Genomic DNA, 25,262 nt, shown 5'->3' on the forward strand with positions numbered 1-25,262 from the left:
CTTAATATGTATTTTAAAAATCTAACAAGTTCAAAACATCTTTAAATATAATATGATTTAATATTAATTAGTGAGTTTGAAATTGATAATTTAATTTTCTGTAACAATACTTAGTCCTCCCTTCCAAAATGGAAATTATACAACTTGACCAATGTTCTATGTGAAAATAATTTCCTTGACTTCTATTTACTATGAGCATCTGCATAGAAGTGTTATTCTTTTTTATGCTTATGAATCTAGTTAATTGTTCAAACTGTGCTAGAGAATAAGTATTTTGGCATACATATTTCATTAGATTCATTTACAACATAGATGGTTTCCAATGGGAATTTCTTACGCTAACCGGATTATCAAAAAAAGATGAAAATCCGTATCATCTGCTTTCAAGTCTAGTGTTATGTCAAAATACATTTTTTAATTGTGCATTTAATTATTCAGCTAATGGGTTTCATAAATAGTAGAGATTTCATTTTAAATTATTTTTATAAATAGTTCCAAAACATGTTTTTGTTGTTGTTGTTTTTTGTTTGTTTTGTTTTTGAGACAGGATCTCTGTTGCCCAGGCTGGAGTGTAGTGGCAGAATCTGGGCTTACTGCAAACTCTGCCCCCGGGGTTCAAGTGATTCTTGTGCCTCCGCCTTCTGAGTAGCTGGGATCATAAGTGTGCACCACCATGCCTGGCTTATTTTTGTATTTTTAGTAGAGATGAGGTTTTGCCATGTTGGCCAGACTGGTCTGAAGCTCCTGGCCTTCAGTGATCTGCCTGCCTCGGTCTCCCAGAGTGCTGGGATTATAGGATTGAGCCATCGTGCCCGGCCCAAAAACATGTTTTTCAATTATTATTTTTCTCGTGAAGACATATAATCGACCTATGTTTACACATGTATGTTCTCTATACAGTGAAACTTTTTAAAGAGAGAATAGTATGGAAAATTAAAAAGCTCTGGCTCTCCAAGGCAAAGGCAGAGAAAGGGCAACATTTTGTTATGCCTCCTGATTTTACTCCTTGAGTTTTATTTTCTCCCATTGTCTATTTTTTTAATGCTAGAAACTGTATTCTTAAGGGAGCATACCTCTTCAGGCAAGCATGATAAATGACAGATTTTAATACGGCGTGACCATATAGTTGAGAAGTAATTACCTAATAAAGACAATAATGTTACTATTTCAATTATTTTTGGGGGGGCATTAGTTTTACATCATCTAAAACAAAATCCAGGTTTCAAATTCACCGGTAGTAAATATATTAACTTTCTGGATCAAAATGGAGAGCCTCTCAAGATAAAGAGTTGTGCAGTCAGCAATGACAAATTAGTCAGGATAGCAGGAACCTGGGGTCAAGCCTATTTTCACCATTTTGGTCTCACCACCGTATATAAGCAGGACCATAGTTGTGTAGCACTTGTTTCTGACATCAGTGTGGCATATCTCTGTAACACTGTCTTCGTCATGGATATTGCTCTGGGTAGCAGGAACTCTAATTATCCAGTTCCACTTATGTAGGATCACATTTTTTACAGAGGTACGACAAATGGTACACAAATTTGGTTCTCAACCTTGAGATGGGATCAGAGATATTCTTCTTGTTGTCCAGGAGAACAGCAATTTGGATGTTTCTCTCCACAATGCCCTCATTAGGATCTTTGGTAGAAGAGATGATGGTGAAAATAACCTGGGCCCACTTATATTTGTCATCAACAAGAATGATCCTCTCATCTTCATCTTGGTGTCACAAGAACAGCCTTAACAAAAATGGCCTGGACTGTCCGGAAAAGAAGATAGTTCTTTATCTTGACTTCAGTTCTCTTGAAAACCCAAATTCTAAAATGAATCAGACACTTCCTCCAAGGTTTAATATAGAATTATAACTAAACACATTTCAGAAAGAATAAAGGACAAGGAAGTAAGTCAAGAATAATTCCATTTGCAGAAAGAGGGCCTGCTGCCTTGTTTTATTTTATTTTTTTGACCCAGGAAAGGTAAGGGCCCATTAGCAAAGTAGAACCAACATTTAAATACATAAGCAAACATGAAGGCTTTTGTCTTTTCCTCTCAGTTTTGAATCCTTGGTGTCATGTGGGAAGTGGGTTGGTTTCACATCTAAAATAGGAGAAGGAAGGAATGAAGGAGTTGTCAGTGACCTAAGATAAATATCTGATGCATACTAAATTTTTAATGTTACCAGAGTGGTCCCAAACTCCTTAGCTTTCTGAGCTCAACATGATTGTAATATTTAATTAAATAGTTTGTGTCCCTCTTTTGCATTTTGTGGCAGAAGCGATACAATTCTCCTGTCTTGGTGGAATTTGGGGAGTGGATCTGGAGGCGCTGCAATTGCTTATCATCACCTGTGAGCTTAAACTTTCATTTCTTTCTGCAAGCCTCTCCTAGCCCTCTTCCCAACATTTCATCATTTGCCCATGCTGCTCCTGCTCCTTGTTTATTTCTACCCAAAATGCCAAGAAAAACTCTCCATAATGCCCCAAGTTTAGGAACTGACTTTTCTTTTCCCTCATAAGTTGGAAAAACAAATCTTCATATTGTTTTTGCATATAGAACTATTTAGATACTTTCAACCTGGAAATTGTCTTTCATAATCAAAAGGCTCATACATATGTGCTTTTCTAAACCTACTGATCTTAAACTGTTGAATGTCAGGACCTCCTTTTACTCTTAAATTACCCAGGGCCCTAGAGAGCTTTTCTTTATGTGGTTATATCTACCGCTATTTATCCTACTAGTAATTAAATGAGAAATATTAAAAATATTTCTGTGATCTGAATATTTATAACACCACAAAAATTTATTTGAAGAAACCTAATCCACAATGTTATACTATTAACAGGTGGGGTCTTTAGGAGGTCATTAGGTCATGAGGGCAGAGCCTTCAGTAATGGGATTAGTTCTCTTATAAAAAAGGCATAAAGGAGATGATTTGCCCCTTCCGTCTTTAAGGACACAGAGAGAAGGTACCATCTACCAGATGTCGAATCTGCTGGAGCTTTATGGTGGACTTCCTATACCCTAAAAATGTGAGAAATAAATTTTTGTTGTTAATAAGCCACACAGATTATGGTACTTTTGTTATAATAGCCTGAATAGACTAAAATAAGTATTTAAGTATTAAAATAATACATTGATATATTAATTCAATATATAATTATTCAGAAAAAAACAGTACAATTTCAGTTATGCAAGATAAATTCTAGAGAACTGCTGTACATTATGTCTGCAATTAACAATATTGCACTGTGCACCTAAAAATCTGTTAAGAAGGTAGATATCATGTGTTCTTATAGCAATAAAATTAACAATAATACATTTATTGCAGTTTAATATGTATAACATATTTTTCGGAAAAATAATTGTATATTACAAAACAAAAAATTGTAGTGAGAATGGTGGCATTGTACATTTTCACAGATCCTTTTCTTATCTGGCTTATTCATAGATGATAGTAGAGTCTCATTTCTGCTTCTACATTTACACTATTGCAATATGTTGTTTTGGTTGAGGTTTATTTAAAAATCTGGAGAAGTTTCTAAAGTATAGGAAGTATCCGAAGAAGCTATGAAGAAAATACTCTGGGAGGAGTACAGTCACTTCTGCTGTGAAGGCACAGATGAGTTCCTAAAAAGCACTGAGCTATGCAAAACAGTGCTTTTAAAAATACAGGGTTTATAAGAAAATGAGTTTAGGAATATAGTGCTTGGAAACTTTTCTGACACACACAAAAACCAGATACTAATCTAATTAAAAATCAGGGCTCTTATAAAAATGGTAGCACAGTTTTAGACATTAAATAGCAAGAAATGAATGAATTCAATGATAAATACAGCATGACCTTATCGGAAATTTATTTGTGGAACCAGGTGTCTTCACTCCCACCAGGCTGGTCTACCTGGCTCCCAAGTCCACCACTCTACAGGCAAGAGGAAGAGAACAAAAGAGAGATGAAGAGAGAAAAAGGAAGGTGAACACAGAGGGAAAATGCAAAATAGGCTGAGAGGAAATGAGGAAATTAAAGAGAGGGAGGTTGGGGGCCCCTTTAGTGTCCTTGGTAGTTAGAAGGATTGCACCTTGTGAGTTTTTGTAAAGTGCTGGTGGGAAAGTGATGTGAAATTGAATGGAATATGGTAACACCATGTGTGGATGGGTGTGGCCCAATGTCCTCGTGAAGTGTGTGTCCGAGTGGGATGTTTGCATTTGTAGGAGGGAAAAAGTAATATCTCTTCCTTACCTATCACAAGGTTTGCAGCTGACACTCCTATAATGAAAGGTAGATTAACAAGAGGAAAGCATAACAAATTTAATAAAGTTTTGTGTGGCACAGGAGACTTCAGAAATGGAGATCCAGAATGAATGAAGGATAGTTTCTCAAAAGGGATATTGAGCAATTCTCTCTTTCTTCCTTTTATCTCCCTTTCTGTCTCTGTCTCTCTGTCTCTGTCTCTCCCTCTCTCGCACACAAACGTACATGAGCATGTAGTGTACCAGGTCTCCTATGAAGTACATCTTATTTTAGTTTGTGAGACACAGTCATACGAAACCCAAATTTGGAATAATTTTGTAATCATCAAGACAGAGTAGAGTACCATTAATCTTATATATTGGATATTCCAGTAGTTTTGTATATTAACTCATGGTGAATTGAGAATTAAGAATACCGTATTTCATATTATTTGAGAAAATTATTCACTTTTAGGTTATTTTCTTTAATGTACCTTGGAATAAAAGCTTCACTTCAGACCCTTGGAAATGCTGGATGAAGGTAAAAATTACTTTGAATGCTTCTGAAACTATAAAAATACTGCCTAGGGTGTTCTCTATTGATTATATATGCAGATTACCTTTTTAACTGCCTCTCTTATGCGGTATTAATTTGTGCTTGGAATATTTTATGTCTTGATAACTTGATTGATTTGGAGCAAAGTCAGTAAAACACAGATCTTTATTTTATTTAAGTAAAATTCAATAGAAAGGCTTTCATCTGACATCAGTCAGATTTTATTGAGGGTTTGATATAATTCCTTTTGATATAATATCTCATTTCATTAATGACAAATATAGGAATATATGCCAGATTCTGAAATGAATTATAATCGGAGCCATAGATACTATTCTAAACCACATTCAAGTGTCAATTCACTTCCATTTCAACTAACTTGATAAATAATCATACCCTAAGTTTACACAGTTTCATATTCATTACCATATTTTTTCCTACTAACAACCCCCAAAGCAGGTAAAAGTCATACTAGCATAGAACTTGACATGACAAGGTTATCTGCAGTGGTTTGGAGCATATGGAGAGAGGCCAGAACCTCCATCTTGGAGTGGGACTGAACAGTAGGGATAGAAGTGTTTGGGAACTTGAAAGGGTAGAGGTAGGAGCACAGAACGGTTTCAGATTCCAGAGGAAACTCAAGTCAGATGTATAGGTTATGGTACACAAAGTATGTGTCTATGGATGATTGTCTAATATGTTCAGTTCCCATATGTGGGCAGGGAGTTTATCTGACAGGAAAGCCACAAGCACCTGTGCCACAAAAGGTTACTGGGAACAGGGAGAACTAGAGTGGTCAGAAGGAGGAGTATGATCATATCATTATTAGGAGTACACATACAGATCACCTACAGAGCTGGGTAAATGTGCACTGTGTGATTGGGTAGGTCCAGGATGGGGCTGTGGCATGTTTGTTTTAAAAGCCACAGAAATGATACACTTGGTCTATGGTGAGAACCATGACTTAAATAAGAGTTCAGTGTGGGGTAGCAGCATTCATGACATAGCTAGGAGCCAATGGTAGACTTGGGCAGAAAAGGCAGGGCTCTATAAACTCTAAAAGTTGAGGGATAGATTGCAGTGCCCTGTAAAATATCTCAGGGTGAATGTTTCAGAGCAATTATGGTCATACTTCTTTCTTTTTTAAAGGACACAGTGATGAATTCCATTGTGTATGTGTGTGTGTGTGTGTCTGTGTATGTGTGTGTGCTGGCCATGTGTCAGAACAATAGGTCCACCAAACTGTAGGCATAGGGCTGGTTGAGGCATGTTAATACTAGGGAGGTAAATTATTAGTCTGTGGGTTTTGCAAAAATGCAGTTGTCAGCAATGGGCAATTTATAACCAGTGTCTCTCAAAAATTCAGACAAGACATTAGCTTCAGGGATATCTATCATGAGTAAAGGGACCCCAAACACTCAAAAGATTCAGAGTCAAATACTTTTTTGAGAAAAATGGGAAGAGAAAATCAAGAGACATATTTAAGTCATAATATTCAATAGCAAAATTGGGCTAGAGATATAAAGAGACAATTCATAGTAAAAGCACTAATGAGAAAACAAACAAACAAACAAAAACACATAAGAAAAGATGTCCAAACTTTCTGATACTAGCAATAATAATTAAAGTAAGGAGATAATTTAATTTTATTAAATTAGCAAAAGTTAAAAAGTAATAGAATCAGTATTAATTTCCTATGACTGTTGAAACAAATTATCACAAACTAGGAGGCTTAAGGCAACACAGATTTATTCTCTTACAATTCTGGAGGTCAGAAATCTGAAATCAGTTTCACTGGACTACAGTCAAGGTATTAGCAGGGCTGGTTGCTTTCAGAGGCTCTAGGAGGAGAATTGGAGGAGAGAGGAATTAGTTTCTAGTCTTTTCTAGCTTCTGGAGGCCACCTACTTTCCTTGGCTGGTGACTCCTTCCTCTTAATAACTACTCCAATCTCTTGGTTCATCATCACACTGCCTATTTATGTATCAAAGCTCTCTCCAATAAAGACACTTGTGATTACATTTCGGAATGTAATCACAAATGTAATGAGGAGAGAATACTCTCCTCATTAGGCTTGTATTCTTTTTTAAAAATTTTATTTTAAGTTCTGGGATACATGTGCAGAACGTGCAGTTTTGTTACATAGGTATACATGTGCCATGGTGATTTGCTGCACCTATCAACCCATCATCTAGGTTTTAAGCACCCCATGCATTAGGTATTTGCCCTAATACCTAATGGGATCATTAGGTATTAGGGATACCTTATGGGGTATCCCAAATGATTGGGATCATTCGAACCCAAGAGTTTGAGATCAGCGTGGGCAACATAGAGTGACCCTGTCTTTACAGAAGTTTTTTTAAAAATTAGCTGTGCATGGTGGTGCATGGCTGTGGTCCTAGCTACAAGGGGAACTAAAGCAGGAGGATCACTTGAGCCCAGGAAGTCAAGGCTGCAGTGAGAGGTGTTTGTGCGGCTTCACTCCAGCTTGGGCAACAGAGCAAGACTCTGTCTCAAAAAAAGAAAAAAAAATGTTGTTATAAAGGAAGGAATTTCAAAACACAGCCATTTTCAAATTCTTGACAATTGTTGAATCTGGGCAAAGTAGCATACAGTAGCATAAAATCCTCCCCCTCCCCTTGACCCTTACCCCCTGACAGGCCCCAGTGTGTGATGTTTCCCTCTCTATGTCATGTGTTCTCATTGTTCAACTCCCACTTATAAGTAAGAACATGCGGTGCTTGGTTTTCTGTCCCTGTGTTAGTTTGCTGAGAATGATAGCTTCTAGGTTCATCCATGTCCCTGCAAAAAACATGAACTCATTCTTTTTTATGGCTACATAGTATTCTATGGGATATGTGTGCCAGATTTTCTTCATCCAGTCTATCATTGATGGGCATTTGCTATAGTAAATAGTGCTGCAATAAACATATGTGTGCATGTTTCTTTATAGAATGATTTGTAATCCTTTGAGTATATACCCAGTAATGAAACTGCTGTGTCAAATGGTATTTCTGGTTCTAGATCCTTGAGGAATCACCACACTGTTCTGTTTTCCACAATGGTTGAATTTATTTACACTCCCACCAACAGTGTAAAAGCGTTCCTATTTCTCTACATAGGCTTGTATTCTTTGAGTCTGGTTTCTTTCTCTTAACATGAAGTTTGTTGCAAGAGGCTGCAGTTAACTTACTTTCATTGCTAATAGTATTACATTGTAGGGAATACCATAATTTAATCTACTTTAGTACTAATGCAAATGTGGATTGTTTTCATTTTTTGATTTCTTAAAAAAGCAATGCATCTACACTTCTCTTCTAAATTGATGTTTATACTCTCTCCTAGCCAGTCAAGAAGTTTAGACTGCTTTAACCCCATGTAATCTCTTTCTGTCTTCAATCCTATTGCCATGTTATTTTAATTCTCTTTATATTTTAAACCTCTCAAGACATTAAAAAATTTTAGACAGTCATTATTCATTTGGGTATACCCACATATTTACTATTTTAATTTCATTTATTCTTTGTTGTAGCTCTTCTTTTTTTTACTAGATTGTTATCATTTTGCCTAAAGAATACTCTTTCTTTCATTTACCATGAATCTGCTAGCAACAAATCATCTTAGTTTCCATTTATCTGAAAATGTCTTCATTTTTATCTTAATTCTTGAAAATAAAATTTAATTATTGTTCTTGTATGCATGGCTTAATTTTTAAAAATTTAATGTATATATTTAAGGTAAACAACATGATTTTTCAATAGACTATTTTTAGAGCAGTTTAGGTTCACAGTAAATTTGGGCAGAAGGTATAGAGATTTCCCATATGCCTCTTCCCCGAAACATGTATAACATCCCCCGTTATCAACATCCTCCACCAGAGTGGGACATTTTTTACAATTGATGAGCCTACATTGACACATCATCATCATCCAAAGCCCATAGTTCACGTTAGGGGTCACCCTTGGTGTTGTACATGCCTGAGGGAACTGATTGAACACATGTGAAGCTGTGTCCAAACTGTGACCAGATTAATTGGAAAAATGTAAAATGACATGTATCCACCATTGTAGTATCATATAAAGTAGTTTCACTGCTATAAAAATTCTCTATGCCTCATCTATTCATCCTTCCCTTCTATAAACCCTGGCAACCACTAATGTTTTTAATGTCTCCATAGTTTTGCATTTTCCAGAATGTTGTATAGTTGGCATCAAACAGTATGTAGCTTTTGCAGATTGACTTCTTTCATTTATAATACATTGTTATTAACTGTAGTCCCCATGTACAACATGATGTTTTTATATACACGTACATTTCAATACTGAAATGATTATGGCAGCCAAGCCAATTAACATATCCTTCAGGCACAAGTACAGTTTTTTGTGGTAAGAGCACCTAAAATATATCCTTTTAGCAAATTTCCAGCATACAATGCAATATTAACTATAGTCCTCGTGATGTATATTAGATATCTAGAAATTCATTTATTATAGATTTCTAGATTAACAGTATTTTTTCACCACGTTAAAAATTTACTCCATTATTTTTTGACTTTCACTGTTCTTGTTGAGAAATTAGAAGTCATTTTGGCTTTTGCTTCTTTGAAGGTAATGTCTTTCTTTTTTTTTTTTTTTTTTGCTTTTAATGTTTTTACCTTTTCTTTCTTTTTTCCTAATTTTGCTACGTTGGAGTAGATGGAAACGTAGATGTTAAACCCATCCACCGAGTTCTTGATTTCACATATTTTCTTTGTTTTAGATTTTCCATATGGTACTTTTTTACATATGCTATACAAATTGTCTATAGTTCCCTCATCTTTACTATATTTGCAACCATTTTTAAAATCTCTTTGAAGACATTATTTTATCTCCTTGAACATAAGCATAATTATTTAAAAGTCTGTGTTTGATAATTCCAGTATTTGAAGACCTTTGTTCTCTTTGTATTATCTATTTTTTCCTGCTTTTCTTCATTAACTCTTAACTCCCCTGTGTATTATCTTTGATTATGTGCCAGACATTATATTTGAAAAAAAAAGCCAGGAGCTTTGGAGGCTATTTGTGCTATTATAGGTTCATTTGCCAACATCCTGATAAAACAAGCCAGTCTCATCAGTATTGAAAACCAGATCTTCCACATATCCGTTTTCCTATAACACTAAGCAGGTATTTTAAAAATTCTTCTGTAACTTCCTGATTTGCAAAACGTGCCTTGCCTGAAACTTTAACATTCTTTAGGTGTATTGCCTTTTAAAAACTTCAAGCCAACCAGCACTAGCTACAGGGGTTTAATATTTTCATAAACCCTGAGTAATACGACTGTAAATTTCTTTAGCTTTCAGCCTACAAAAACATCCACTATGCTTCTTTTTAAGTCATTATCTCACGAACCCACAAGTAGCCATTTTCCATCTTTTCCATAGCTTCATTATACAATATAGATATTACATCAGCACTTTTTTAAATGGCCATGTACAGACCGGTGATTTTTCTTTCTTTTTCTGAATGTACCATATTGTTGACTCATTAACATTGAATTCACAGCCAACAGCACTCGAACTCATGCCTAAAGGAAGCTCATCTAACACACACATTTTCTCTATAAGGCACAACATAGCCTTTGTGTGCTTAGGAACGCTAGGCAGCACTTCAGCACTACCCTTGGGAGCCATTTAAAGTAACAAAATCACCATCAAAAACCACGAAACGTGAAAACACGGCACTAAAGACACTGCAAAAATGACACTTGTTTACTGTGTGGCATTGAATGAGAAGGCTGAGCATTTTGTTGTTTAACCTCAGTTGGGAAAGCACATGTTGGGTGATTCTGTGTACATCTGTGAATGACTATAAAGGTGCTGTGAGCATTGATTTTATGGTTAAAAATAAATTTTAGTGAGTAGGCAAATTTGCAAATATAAAATCCTTGGATAATGAGGATTGACTGTATCTGAGATTTCCTAAAGCCAGTTTAATGAATTAAAATTTTTTGAATCACATAGATGGTGTAAGCTGGGATGCATTTTTTTGTGAGGGCTGATACTTCTGGTGCACCTTTATTCCAGCAGTGCAGTCTTTCAGGGTCCCAATCACAAAAAAAGAAGGGCCCCAGGATTCAAATTCTTCCCCCTGACTCTGAAGCTGTCAAGAACACTGCTCAGTCATTGAGTCACTTTTTCTGGAATTGGTCACTGGCCTAATGATAAAAACTACCAGACTTCTCAATTTCTGTCTTTACTGGATCTCAACTCGATGATTATGGACTAATAACATGGTTTTACATTTTATTATATCCTGATCATTTTCACATCATCACCAGAAGACAAATTCTAAGACTGGACTGCAAGATTTGTTTCTAATCTAAACTGAAAAATGTACTATTACAATTTTACAAGTTTGTTTTGTTAAGGTCACAGGGATAGATCACATGCTTTGAATTGATAGGAGTGTGGTTTCTTCTGCAGAGTAGAAACATTTTAATTTTCAGTCATTCTGGTAAGAGGTCAGGGCAAGGCTCAGGAGATGGGTTTTAGACTGAAGTGAGGTGAAGGTCATTTTCTCACAGATGGAGTGTGTTAGGGGATGCTGCTGGAAAAAATAGTAAGCTTCTCTGGGTCGTGAAGATTCTGGTAAAGAATCTAGAATAGGTCTTGGCCTGGACAATGGTTGTAAATTACTCCTTGTGTTGACTTGCCTTTTATTGTACCCCCAGGAACATATCATAAAATTTAATAACCTAGAATCAATTGTGCCATGGGGGATTATGGATGCAACCATTCCATTGTTAATAGAAAGGAAAATAGTTTTCTTCTTCTGAGATCAGACTAAAAGACAGCTATGCTCAACATAGCTGTGACCTCACAATGGCCTCACATGGATGGAGGCAGTATGACGGACATCTGTTTCCCAGGGCTGCTCTGACGAAGTACCAAAAACCAGGTGGCATAAAACAACAGAAATGTGTTTTCCAGTTCTGGAGGTTAGAAATCCTCAATCAAGTTGTCATCAGGGCCATGCTTTCTCTCATGGCTCTGGGGGAGAATCTTCCCTTGCCTCTTCTAGTTTTAAGGTGTTTTCTAGCAATTCCGGGTATTCCTTAGATTATAAATGCATCACTCCCGTCACTTGAATTTCTTCTTTCTGTATCTTCATATTTTCTTCCCTCTGTGTGGGTCTATGTCCAAATTTCCACTTTTTATAAGGACACCAATCATATTGTATTAAGGCTTACTCTAATGACCTCATCAATAACTTGGTTAAATCTGCAAAGATCTTACTTGGAAATTGTCAAGATCACATTTTGAGATATTGGGGGTTAATATTTCAATATATCTTTTTGGAAGGTGTATTAGTCCGTTTTCCCACTGCTATAAAGAATTTCCCTAAGACTGCGTAATTTGTAAATAAAAGAAGTTTAATTGACTCACAGTTCCACATGGCTGGGGAGGCCTCAGGAAACTTACAATCATGGCGGAAGGGGAAGCAGGCACCTTCTTCACAAGGTGGCAGGAGAGCAAGGAGTATGAGTGTGAAGGAGGAAATGTCAAACACTTATAAAACCATCAGATCTCTTGAGAACTCACTCATTATCATGAGAACAGCATGGGGGGACACCACCCTCATGATCCAATCACCTCCCTCCCTTGAATCATGGGGATTACAGTTCAAGATGAGATTTAAGTGGAGACACAGAGCCAAACCACATCAGAGATGGAAACAATTCAGTCCATAATAATGAGGAATCCAGGGAAAAAATACCTGAGGGAACTGACTGAACACATGTGAAGCTGTGTCCAAGGAGGCTCCTATTGTTGACTGGGCTTTAAAGCACCATTTCTGTGGGTTATACTATATTCCAAAATACAACATAGGCAAAGTGGGGCATGTATCTGTCAGGTTTCAATCAGGAGAACAGAGTCACTGTGAGTGTTTTAAAATGAGGAATTTTAAAAATAGGATTTAGACCTACACAATTGTGGAAGGATTTAGTTAAAAAAAAGTCCAGAAGAGGGCTTAGAGGGCCAGAAAAATAGTTGTTAACAGTGCATTTGGGAAAGCAGTCACAGCCACCAAAGGGGTTTGGAAGGGAGACATTCACGGAGGGGATGAAGGAATGGGAAGCCATTGCTTCACTTCAGCTGCCCCCTGTGTGGGTCTGCAGCCAAACATCTGTGTTGGGCTAGGACCACTGTCAGGCAATGAGGTAAGTGGTAGAAAAAAGAACTGGATGTAAAATGAAGGATAAACTGGGACCTGCTGGGGCTATCTGCAAATGCGTGCCAACCTATCCGACTATAAAGAATTTCACTTCAACCTTCCAAGAGCTGCCAAACTGCTCTTTTGGCCAATTCTAACCTTGAAACATATAGGAATGGGATCCTGGAAACATAACTCTCATCTTTAACAATGTGCCGCAAGGGAAGGCAAATTCTGCTGGAATTCACAAATTGGACATGAAACAGAAGTGAGATTTTATTACAAAGTTAATGGAATTATAAAAAGGAGATAAAGAGAACTTATACTAAAGGGATTAGATTGTTTTATTTCACAGACAAGGAAAGTTAATAAAGTAATCTATAGCCACATAAGGCTTATGAAAAAGAAAATAAGCCCTGCTTGTAGCTGGAGTATAAAGACTAACTTTCCCTTTTGGATATTGAATGTAAAACTTGGGAGAGCCAAATTATGGTTTTCATATATTGAGCCACTGACTAGCTCAGTGTAATTCAATATATATTTGTGTACCAGACTTTATCTTTGAGTGAAGATGCCTAACCAGGTCTTCCTTTCTCCTCCTCCCTGATTTCTCCCTGCAAAACACCTGGTCAATTGTATTGGTCAGGATTCTCCATAGAAACAGAATCAATACGAAATATATTTATGTCTTTGTGTGTGTGTGTGTGTGTGTGTGTATACACACTATACTTTTATAACTATGGAGATATGATATATATACATTTATAACTATTTAGGATAACTTTAGTATTATTAAAAAATCATATACAGATGGTCCCCAACTTTTTTTTAAGTTTTATTTTAGGTTAAGGAGTCCATGTGCAGGTTTGTTATATAAGTAAACTTGTGGCACATGGGTGTGATGTACAGATTATTTTGTCACACAGGTACTGAGCTGAGTACCCAATTACTGTTTTTTCTGTTCCTCTCCTTCCTCACACCCTCTACTCTCCAGTAGGCCCCAGTGTCTGTTGTTCCCCTCTTTGTGTTCATGTGTTCTAATCATTTAGCTCTCACTTATTAGGTGAGAACATGTGGTGTTTGGTTTTCTGTTCCTGCATTAGTTTGCTAAAGGTAATGACCTCTAACTCCACCCATGCTCCTGCAAAGAACATGATCTCATTCTTTTTTGTGGTTGCATAGTATTTCATGGTGTATATGTACTACATTTTCTTTACTTAACTATGGTTTTACTTATGGTTTTTTTATTTTACCATGGTGCAAACTGATATGTATTCAGTAGAAACTGTACTTTGACTTTTTAATTTTGATATTTTCCTAAGCTAGTGATATGTGATATGGCACTCTCTTACAATATTGAGCAGTGGCAGTGAGCAATAGCTCCCAGTCAACCACATGATCACCAGAGTAAATAACCAATACTCTACAGAGCACTGTGTTGCCAGATGATTTTCCCCAACTGTCGGATAATGTAAGTGTTCTGAGCACATTAAGGTAGGCTAGGCTAAGCTAAGCTATGATATTATATTTGGTAGGTTAGATCTATTAAATGCATTTTTGACTTACAATATTTTCAAATTACAATGGTTTTATTGGGATATATCCCCATTATAGGTCAAGAAGAATGTGTATATATATAATATACTGTACATATGTATATATATGACATTGGCTTCTACAATTATGAAGGCTGAAAAGTTACAAGATCTGCAGGGAGAGTTGGCAAGCTGGAGACCCAGGAGAGCTTATGGTATAGCTCCAGTATGAAGGCTTGAAGGCTGGCAGGCTCAAGACCCAGGAAGAACCAATGTTTCAGTGCTAGTCCAAAGTCAGGAAAAAGTCAATGTCCTAGTTGAAAAGTAGGTAGGCAGGCAGAATTCTTTCTTAGGAGAGGGTTAGTCTTGTTCTATTCAGGACCTCAACTAACTGGAAGAGGCCCAGCCATATTAGGGAGAGCAATCTGCTTTACTCACTTAACCAATTTAAATCCTAATCTCATCCAAAAATGTCCTCACAGAAACACCCAAAATAAAGTCTGGTCAAATAGGTGGGTACCTCATGGTCCAGTCAATGTGACATATAAAATTAACCAGCATAACATTATTCTCAGCAACTTTCTGGACTGAGGCTTATTTTTGACCTGGGAAGAGCTTCTAAGTACTTTTATTATTACCTTAAGAGATTTAATTTTCTTTTTCAGTTTGAGTGTTTATGTAGTCTTATTTCTTCTGTACATCTATTACAAACATAAAAGAAAAACAAAACATGTAAATCTAAAGATTCTCAATGGGAGAGGCTTTATTTATTCAGGGACATTTGGAAATGTCTCAAGATGCTTTTGGTTGTCAAGGTCAGCATCTAGTGAGTCGAGTTCAGGGATGCTGTTAAATATTTAACCATGCACAGGGCTGCCCCATTTAACAAAGCATTGTCTGGCCCAAAATGTCAGCATTGCTATTACAGAGAAACCCAGAATGATAATCCAAAAGAAATTTGATAATCAATTTCAGTTTCAGTCTACTTGAAGATGTCCTATTTGTTCTCTGAATAAATATAAAAGTTGAGAGGATAAAGAATTTCAGGAGCTAAACATTTTTAAAAAGTGAAGTTGGCAGGGCAATTTTTGGCAAGGAGGGATCTTGATAAAGATGACCAGAGGCACTGTCAGTTTTGAGAGATCATTTTTCCTTCAACGCTTGTCTGACTCCGTTTCCAAGTTGGTTCACCAGGTCTTTATTCATTTGCTCAGTAGGAAGACTGACAGATTATGTCAACCTTGAATAAGAGGGGCTTTTCCTTTGGTTGGTAAGCTATTAATTATTGCCTCAATTTCAGAGCCTGTTATTGGTCTATTCAGAGATTCAACTTCTTCCTGGTTTAGTCTTGGGAGAGTGTATGTGTGGAGGAATTTATCCATTTCTTCTTGATTTTCTAGTTTATTTGCATAGAGGTGTTCAAAGTATTCTCTGATGGTAGGTTGTATTTCTGTGGGATTGATGGTGATATCCCCTTTGTCATTTTTTATTGTGTCTATTTGATTCTTATCTTTTTTCTTCTTTATTAGTCTTGCTAGCGGTCTATCAATCTTGTTGATCTTTTCAAAAAGCAGCTCCTGGGTTCATTGATTTTTTGAAGGTTTTTTTGTGTCTCTATTTCCTTCAGTTCTGCTCTGATTTTAGTTGTTTCTTGCCTTCTGCTAGCTTTTGAATGTGTTTGCTCTTGCTTCTCTAGTTCTTTTAATTGTGATGTTAGGGTGTCCATTTTAGATCTTTCCTGCTTTCTTTTGTGGGCATTTAGTGCTATAAATTTCCCTCTACACACTGCTTTGAATGTGCCCCAGAGATTCTGGTATGTTGTGTCTTTGTTCTTGTCGGTTTCAAAGAACATCTTTATTTCTGCCTTCATTTCGTTATGTACCCAGTAGCCATTCAGGAGTAGGCTGTTCAGTTTCCATGTAGTTGAGCAGTTTTGAGTGAGTTTCTTAGTCCTGAGTTCTAGTTTAATTGCACTGTGGTCTGAAAGACAGTTTGTTATAATTTCTGTTCTTTTTACATTGGCTGAGGAGTGCTTTACTTCCAACTATGTGGTCAATTTTGGAATAGGTGTGGTGTGGTGCTGAAAAGAATGTATATTCTGTTGATTTGGGGCGGAGAGTTCTGTAGATGTCTGTTAGGTCCTCTTGGTGCAGAGCTGAGTTCAATTCCTGGATATCCTTGTTAACTTTCTGTCTCGTTGCTCTGTCTAATGTTAACTGTGGGGTGTTAAAGTCTCTCATTATTATTGTGTGGGGGTCTAAGTCACTTTGTAGGTCACTAAGGACTTGCTTTATGAATCTCGGTGTTCCTGTATTGGGTGCATATGTATTTAGGATAGTTAGTTCTTCTTGTCGAATTGATCCCTTTACCATCATGTAATGGCCTTCTTTGTCTCTTTTGATCTTTGTTGGTTTCAAGTCTGTTTTATCAGAGACTAGGATTGCAACCCCTGCTTTTTTTTTGTTTTCCATTTGCTTGGTAGATCTTCCTCCATCCCTTTATTTTGAGCCTATGTGTGTCTCTGAATGTGAGATGGGTTTCCTGAATACAGCACACTGATGGGTCTTGACTCTTTATCCAATTTTCAAGTCTGTGCCTTTTAGTTGGAGCATTTAGCCCATTTACATTTAAGGTTAGTATTGTTATATGTGAATTTGATCCTGTCATTATGATGTTAGCTGTTTATTTTGCTCTTTAGTTGATGCAGTTTCTTCCTAGCCTTGATGGTCTTTACAATTTGGCATGTTTTTGCAGTGGCTGGTACCGGTTGTTCATTTCCATGTTTAGTGCTTCCTTCCGGAGCTCTCGTAAGGCAGGCCTGGTGGTGACAAAATCTGTCAGCATTTGCTTGCCTGTGAAGTATTTTATTTCTCCTTCACTTATGAAGCTTAGTTTGGCTGGATATGAAATTCTGAGTTGAAAATTCTTTTCTTTCAGAATGTTGAATATTGGCCCCCACTCTCTTCTGGCTTGTAGAGTTTCTGACGAGATATCAGTTGTTAGTCTGACGGGCTTCCCTTTGTGGGTAACCCAACTTTCTCTCTGGCTGCCCTTAACATTTTTTCCTTCATTTCAACTTTGGTGAATCTGACAGTTATGTGTCTTGGAGTTGCTCTTCTCGAGTAGTATCTTTGTGGCATTCTCTGTATTTCCTGAATTTGAATGTTGGCCTGCCTTGCCAGATTGGGGAAGTTCTCCTGGATAATATCCTGCAGAGTGTTTTCCAAATTGGTTCCATTCTCCCCATCACTTTCAGGTACACCAATTAGATGTAGATTTGGTCTTTTCACATAGTCCCATATTTCTTGGAGGATTTGTTCGTTTCTTTTTATTCCTTTTTCTCTAAACTTCTCTTCACACTTCATTTCATTCCTTTGATCTTCCATCACTGATACCCTTTCTTCCAGTTGAACACATCGGTTACTGAGGCTTGTGCATTCATCACGTAGTTCTCGTGCCATGGTTTTCAGCTCCATCAGGTCCTTTAAGGACTTCTCTGCATTGATTATTTTAGTATCCATTCGTCTAATTTTTACAGCTGAATTCTACCAGAGGTACAAGGAGGAGCTGGTACCATTCCTTCTGAAACTATTCCAATCAACAGAAAAAGAGGGAATACTCCCTAACTCATTTTATGAGGCCAACATCATCCTGATACCAAAGCTTGGCAGACACAAACAAAAAAAGAGAATTTTAGACCAATATCCTTGATGAACATTGATGCAAAAGTCCTCAATAAAATACTGGCCAACCGAATCCAGCAACACATCAAAAAGCTTATCCACCATGATCAAGAGAGCTTCATCCTTGTGACGCAAGGCTGGTTGAACATACGAAAATCAATAAACGTAATCCAGCATATAAACAGAGCCAAAGACAAAAGATTATCTCAATAGATGCAGAAAAGGCCTCTGACAAAATTCAACAACGCTTCATGCTAAAAACTCTCAATAAATTAGGTATTGATGGGACATATCTCAAAATAATAAGAGCTATCTATGACAAACCCACAGCCAATATCATACTGAATGGACAAAAACTGGAAGCATTCCCTTTGAAAACTGGCATGACATGCCCTCTCTCACCACTCCTATTCAACATAGTGTTGGAAGTTCTGGCCAGGGCAATCAGGCAGGAGAAGGGAATAAAGGACATTCAACTAGGAAAAGAGGAAATCAAATTGTCCCTGTTTGCAGATGACATTATTTTATATCTAGAAAACCCCATCATCTCAGCCCAAAATCTCCTTGAGCTGATAAGCAACTTGAGCAAAGTCTCAGGATACAAAATCAATGTAGAAAAATCACAAGCATTCTTATACACCAATAACAGACAAACAGAGAGCCAAATCATGAGTGAACTCCCATTCACAATTGCTTCAAAGAGAATAAAATACCTAGGAATCCAACTTACAAGGGATGTGAAGGACCTCTTCAAGGAGAACTACAAACCACTGCTGAATGAAATAAAAGAGGATACAAACAAATGGAAGAACATTCCATGCTCATGGGTAGGAAGAATCAATATTGTGAAAATGGCCATACTGCCCAAGGTAATTTATACATTCAATGCAATCCCCATCAAGTTACCAATGACTTTGTTCACGGAATTGGAAAAAACTACTTTAAAGTTCGTAAGGAACCAAAAAAGAGCCCACATTGTCAAGTCAATCTTAAGCCAAAAGAACAAAGCTGGAGACACCACGCTACGTGACTTCAAATTATACTACAAGGCTACAGTAACCAAAACAGCATGGTACTGGTACCAAAACAGAGATATAGACAAATGGAACAGAACAGAGCCCTCAGAAATAATGCCACATATCTACAACTATCTGATCTTTGGCAAACCTGAGAAAAACAAGCAATGGGGAAAGGATTCCCTATTTAATAAATGGTGCTGGGAAAACTGGCTAGCCATATTTAGAAAGCTGAAACTGGATCCCTTCCTTACACCTTATACAAAAATTAATTCAAGATGGATTAAAGACTTACAAGTCAGACCTGAAACCATAAAAACCCTAGAAGAAAACCTAGGCAATACCATTCAGGACATAGGCATGGGCAAGGACTTCATGTCTAAAACACCAAAAGCAATGGCAACAAAAGCCAAAATTGACAAATGGGATCTAATTAAACTATGGAGCTTCTGCACAGCAAAAGAAACTACCATCAGAGTGAACAGGCAACCTACAGAACGGAGAAAATTTTTGCAACCTACTCATCTGACAAAAGGCTAATATCCAGAATCTACAATGAACACAAATAAATTTACAAGAAAAAAACAAACAACCTCATCAAAAAGTGGATGAAGGATATGAACAGACACTTCTTAAAAAAAGACAATTATGCAGCCAAAACACACATGAAAAAATGCTCACCATCACTGGCCATCAGAGAAATGCAAAGCAAAACCACAGTGAGATACCATCTCACACCAGTTAGAATGGCAATCATTAAAAAGTCAGGGAACAACAGGTGCTGGAGAGGATGTGGAGAAATGGGAACACTTTTACACTGTTGGTGGGACTGTAAACTAGTTCAACCATCATGGAAGTCGGTGTAGCAATTCCTCAGGGATCTAGAACTAGAAATACCATTTGACCCAGCCATCCCATTACTGGGCATATACCCAAAGGATTATAAATCCTGCTGCTATAAAGACACATGCACACGTATGTTTATTGTGGCACTATTCACAATAGCAAAGACTTGGAACCAACCCAAATGTCCAACAATGATAGACTGGATTAAGAAAATGTGGCACATATACACCATGGAATACTATGCAGCCATAAAAAATGATGAGTTCATGTCCTTTTAGGGACATGGATGAAGCTGGAAACCATCATTCTCAGCAAACTATCGCAAGGACAAAAAACCAAACACCGCATATTCTCACTCATAGGTGGGAATTGAACAATGAGAACACATGGACACAGGAAGGGGAACATCACACACCAGGGACTATTGTGGGGTGGAGGGAGGGGGGCGGGACAGCATTAGGAGATATACCTAATGTAAATGAAGAGTTAATGGGTGCAGCACACCAACATAGCACATGTATACATATGTAACAAACCTGCACGTTGTGCACATGTACCCTAAAACTTAAAGTATAATAGTAATAATAAAAAAGAGGTGCTTTTCTCCTAAGTCAACATTTTAGAGGAAAAGAGTCAATTCAAGCAATTATCACATATGTGTAACTGAAGCACATATGTGTAACTTTTCAAGAGTGATTAGATGGTCTGTTGTCTTTGAAGTGATAGTCAAATATCAGGTGTGTTCTAGGGAGGTTGTGTAAGACTTTTGGTTGTATTCTCTGAATGATTGCAGGGGTGATGTATTAGAACAACGGTCTCATCGGAGGACTGAATGGGATTCTGGTGGTGTTTCTCCAGAATGAGAAGCATGAGAGAACGGTGTGTTATGGGGGTGCTGCCATGTTCCCCATCCACACACCTTCCTTGCACATTCCACTTTCACACACATACACACACTCCAAGAATAGTGCTTACATTGTGAATGTCTAGTTTAGTAAGAAAAACTGAAAGTAAGAACATTAGTTTTTATAGTTGTCCTTTTTAGAATGGCAAGATTTTTTAAACCTTTATATTTTGAGAATGCAAATCAGATACTTTTTCCTTGTAGTACTACGAATTAGCTCATTAGATAAGTTGGCCAATTTACTTTGTGTGGTACAGACATCTTTTATCTTGCCAATTTGGAGGCTCTAATGATCTAATTTGATAACTTGGAAAGATGTGAAGGATATCATCTAAGTAACTTATTTATGCTAATAAAGGCTTTCTACTTTACATTTCACCTAAAATTTAAAGGTTTTATACTTTTGTTTTGATAGACTAGTGTCATTTATTTCAGACTTCTTATTTATGGAAATTGCTATGTTGTAGATTTCTATTCTTAGAGTTGGAAATACAGATTGGCAAGTCATAAAAATAGCAAAGCATTTTTTTCAGAAAGTACCATGAATATAGTAATTGGTCTCTAAAAAGATAAGGTTATAATTATGGCTTTTCCAAGAAATGAGAACCTGAAGATTTTACAATGAGATCATTTCTACTCATATCTGGCAGGCTTCATTTTTACAAATTTTATTTTAATATACATATGGGTTATTTCATTCTAGGTTATTTTATTTCTACAGTCTAGGGAACTATAGCCTTTCTATATAGTCACTTTCTATGAAAGTGACTGTATAATATCCTGATAAATTTAATATACTCTTTATATTATGGTGTTAACCAAGCAGAAAAGCACATAAATAACTGAAATATCTTCTCTTTAAAAGGAGACATTGTGTTATAATTAGATCATTAACTGGAGCGAATTGGTCACATTTATAGGAGAAAAAAATAATAACGTATTTTTTGGTCATGAATCCATGGCTTGTATCTAGGCAAAAAAAAATTGAGCTTCATAACATTTTTCTGACCATATCAGTGAGAAATTTGGTTCTTCTGCTTATTTTGTACTCTAATTTAGTTCCAATGAATTAATTTTCAATTTTAGTAATTAATTGTTTCATTTGATTAGAATCTTTTCTCATCTCTCTTCACCCTCCTCTCATTCAGTTTGAACCAATGGTATTGGCTTTCTAAGTGTTTATCTTTTACTTATGATTCAGTGTTTAGTACTTGATTTTTCAGCTTATTATATTCTCTGATGCCCATCTTCGAGATAATCAATGAAGTGTTTCTTCTTTTCCTCTCCCGACTCCATTTTTCCACTTTTTGATTTTTTTATTTCTACATTATCAGATCATACAGCATTTATTTATCCCTAATCCAGTATTTGTCTTTTGTTGTGTAACAAATTACCCTCAAAACTTAATAGTTTAAAACTACAAGTATTTATTATCTCACACAGTTTCTAAGGATGGAGAGTCCATGAATAGTTTAGCTGGATGGTTCAAGCTTAGGGTCTCTCATGAGGTAGCAATCAAGGTGTTGACTGGGGTAGCAGTCATCTGACAGCTAAATTGGAGCTGGTAGAGCCATTTCTAAGATCTTTCTATGGATGCCTCATTTCCTTGATGGTGATTGGCAGTAGGTCTCAGTTCTTCATCATATGGGTATTTTTATAAGGCTGCTTGAGCATCCTCATGGCGTGGCAGCTGGGTTCCCCCAGAGTCAGTGACCCAAGACAAAGAAAAAAAGCTACAGTGCCTTTTATGACCTTGTCTCTGGAGTTACATACCATTGCTTTTGCTTTTTTTGTGTTCATTAGAAGCAAATTGCTATGTCCAGCTCAGGCTGAGGGGAAAGGAATTAGGCTATACCTCTTGAAGGGAGCAGTATCAAAAATTTTTGGACATATTTAAAAAAAAACAGTGGTAATCCCTTTATCACAAAGTATTTATTCCATATGCAAAATACATCCTCCCCTCTCAGGGATATTACATGTTTTATACCATTATAACATCAACCTGAAGTTCAGCATCTGTCGTCTAAATTCAGGTGCATTTGAGGTTCCTTGGGCATGGTTTTATTAGTACAGCTTCTCAAGCATAGCTTCCCTAGACCTGAAAACCTGTGAACTAAAGAGATAAGTTATCTTCCAACTAATATGCCAATCATACTATAGCAGGACAGGTATAAGACAACCTCTAAGCAATATCTGTTAAAGGAGAGAGGGGATTGGAGAGGCAAGGAGTCATTCATCTATAGCAATTCTGCAAATTCAGCCAGGCAAACATTGGAAATTCCTTGATCAGAGCTCAGTTCTACCCCCGCCTAGGAATCATTCTCCTTGGCTCTTGGCTACACCCTCTGGGCTCATGGTTTCACCCTCTGAGTCATCCTCCTTTTTCAAGAATAGGCCCAGGCGTGGTGGCTGATGCCTGTAATCCAGCACTTTGGGAGGCCGAGGAGGGCAGATCATGAGGTCAGGAGTTCGAGACCTGGGCAACATGGTGAAACCCTGTATCTACTAAAAATACAAAAAAATTAGCCAGGCGTGGTGGCGGGTGCCTGTAATCCCAGCTACTCAGGAGGCTGAGGCAGGAGAATCACTTGAAACCAGAAGGCAGAGGTTGCAGTGACCCGAGATCATGCCACTGCACTCTAGCCTGGGTAAAAGAGTGAAACTCCATCTTTAAAAAAAAAAAAAAAAAAAAAAAGTAAGCCATGTTTGCAGCTGCATAGTTTCTCATCCAGTTTCATGCCAGAATTTTGGGGAATTCAACATCTCTTTTACTATATATTATCTCTGTCCCTTTCAGTCTAAGCTGGAAGATTTCTGAAAACATAGTTTTATTAAAAACTCTTGAGTTTTCTGTGAATCTCATGAGGGTTTACTCCATTAGATAAAAGATATTCTCATGAATCTCCTCAGGATAGGCCTTCCCCTTCTCTTTTAAGCTTCTGCTCAGGTGGCTGAGAGATAAAGCCTTTAAACTTAGAAATACTACCATTGGGAGATATGCCTCAGTGAAGCATGTCGTTAAGCTCTTTATAAGGCCTTTTCATTGAATGGTCCTCTTACGCACCACCATAGACCTCTCTGAGGTCTTCAGAAATAATTCGAATAAAGGTAGAAGCCACACCTGGTGCTTCAAATTTGGACCAAGATTTTCTTGCCCCGCCGTTTGTTTCATCTTTGCTTGGAAACCACTTCTTAATTCTAGCATCATTTGTGATCTGGTGAGACTGGTAAACTTCAAAATAGCAAGTCCTAGCTCTTTGATTTGACAAGTTTTTTCCCCCTCATTATTTCCACTGTATTGTAAGCAGCAAGAAGAAACCAGATGGCAGCTTGCTAGTTCACTCAGCTCATTAGGTACATTTCTACATAACTACAGGTCACAGTGATGATAAACCTTCTGCAACTACATAACAAGAATTCCCTTTCCTTCAGTTTTCAATAAAATACTGCTAATTTTCCTTTAAGCCCTCGATAGAAGACTCCTCAAAATCTACTAACAGTCCATTTAAGGCACTTTAGGCTTTCACTAACCATCTCCTCAAAGTCCTTAAAAATTTTCCCACCGCCAGTTTTCAAAGCCATACCCACATTCTTATTCATGTACTGTGAGAGCACCCAACTTATAGCCACCAAAATCTGTTTTCATTATCTATTGCTATATAAAAAAGTATCCCAAAAGTTAGTAACTAAAATCAACAAACATTTATTATCTCATGCTGTTTTTGAAGCCCAAGAGTGGCTTAACTTGATGATTCTGGCATATGGAGTCTCACAAGGTTACAGTCAACATGTTGGCCAGGGTTGCAGTCATCTGAAGGCCAGACTGGAACTAGAGGTTCCGATTTAAAGATGGCTTACTTCCCTGGCTGTTGGCAGGGTGACTAAGTTTCTAGCTGGCTATTGTCAGAAGGCTCAGTTCCTTATCACACGGACCTCTTCACAGGCTGCTTGAGTGTCCTCATGACATGGCATTTGGTATTCCCCAGAACAAGTGTTGTGCCCGGGAGAAGCTGAAAAATGGTGGATGGGAGGCAGGGCTAGATTGCAGCTCCCACTCAGACAGACAGAACAGTGTGTAGACTCACATTGTGAACTTTTGCTCCAGAACTACTGCAGGAATAAACCAGGAAAGCCAAGATAACACACAGGTCCTCTGAAGGAAGTGGATTGCTCCTGTTGGACCGGGGAGACAGCCCAAATACTGTGAGTGCCCAAGCTGCGGAAGTGGGAAAGGGGGACCATCTGCCCCCTAACACACACCCTCACTGGGGAACCTGAAGGTCTAGATCACAGGAGA

At 37.4% G+C, this 25,262-nt stretch overlaps 1 pseudogene; it reads right to left on the bottom strand.

Annotated features, from left to right (window-relative positions):
* Positions 1 to 1,311: 1,311 nt before the first annotated feature.
* On the bottom strand, positions 1,312 to 24,547 carry LOC101127411 (immunoglobulin J chain-like; annotated as a pseudogene).
* Positions 24,548 to 25,262: the final 715 nt, after the last annotated feature.

The sequence above is a fragment of the Gorilla gorilla genome, chromosome 7 (assembly GCF_029281585.2).
Source record: "Gorilla gorilla gorilla isolate KB3781 chromosome 7, NHGRI_mGorGor1-v2.1_pri, whole genome shotgun sequence".
NCBI classification, from domain to species: domain Eukaryota; kingdom Metazoa; phylum Chordata; class Mammalia; order Primates; family Hominidae; genus Gorilla; species Gorilla gorilla.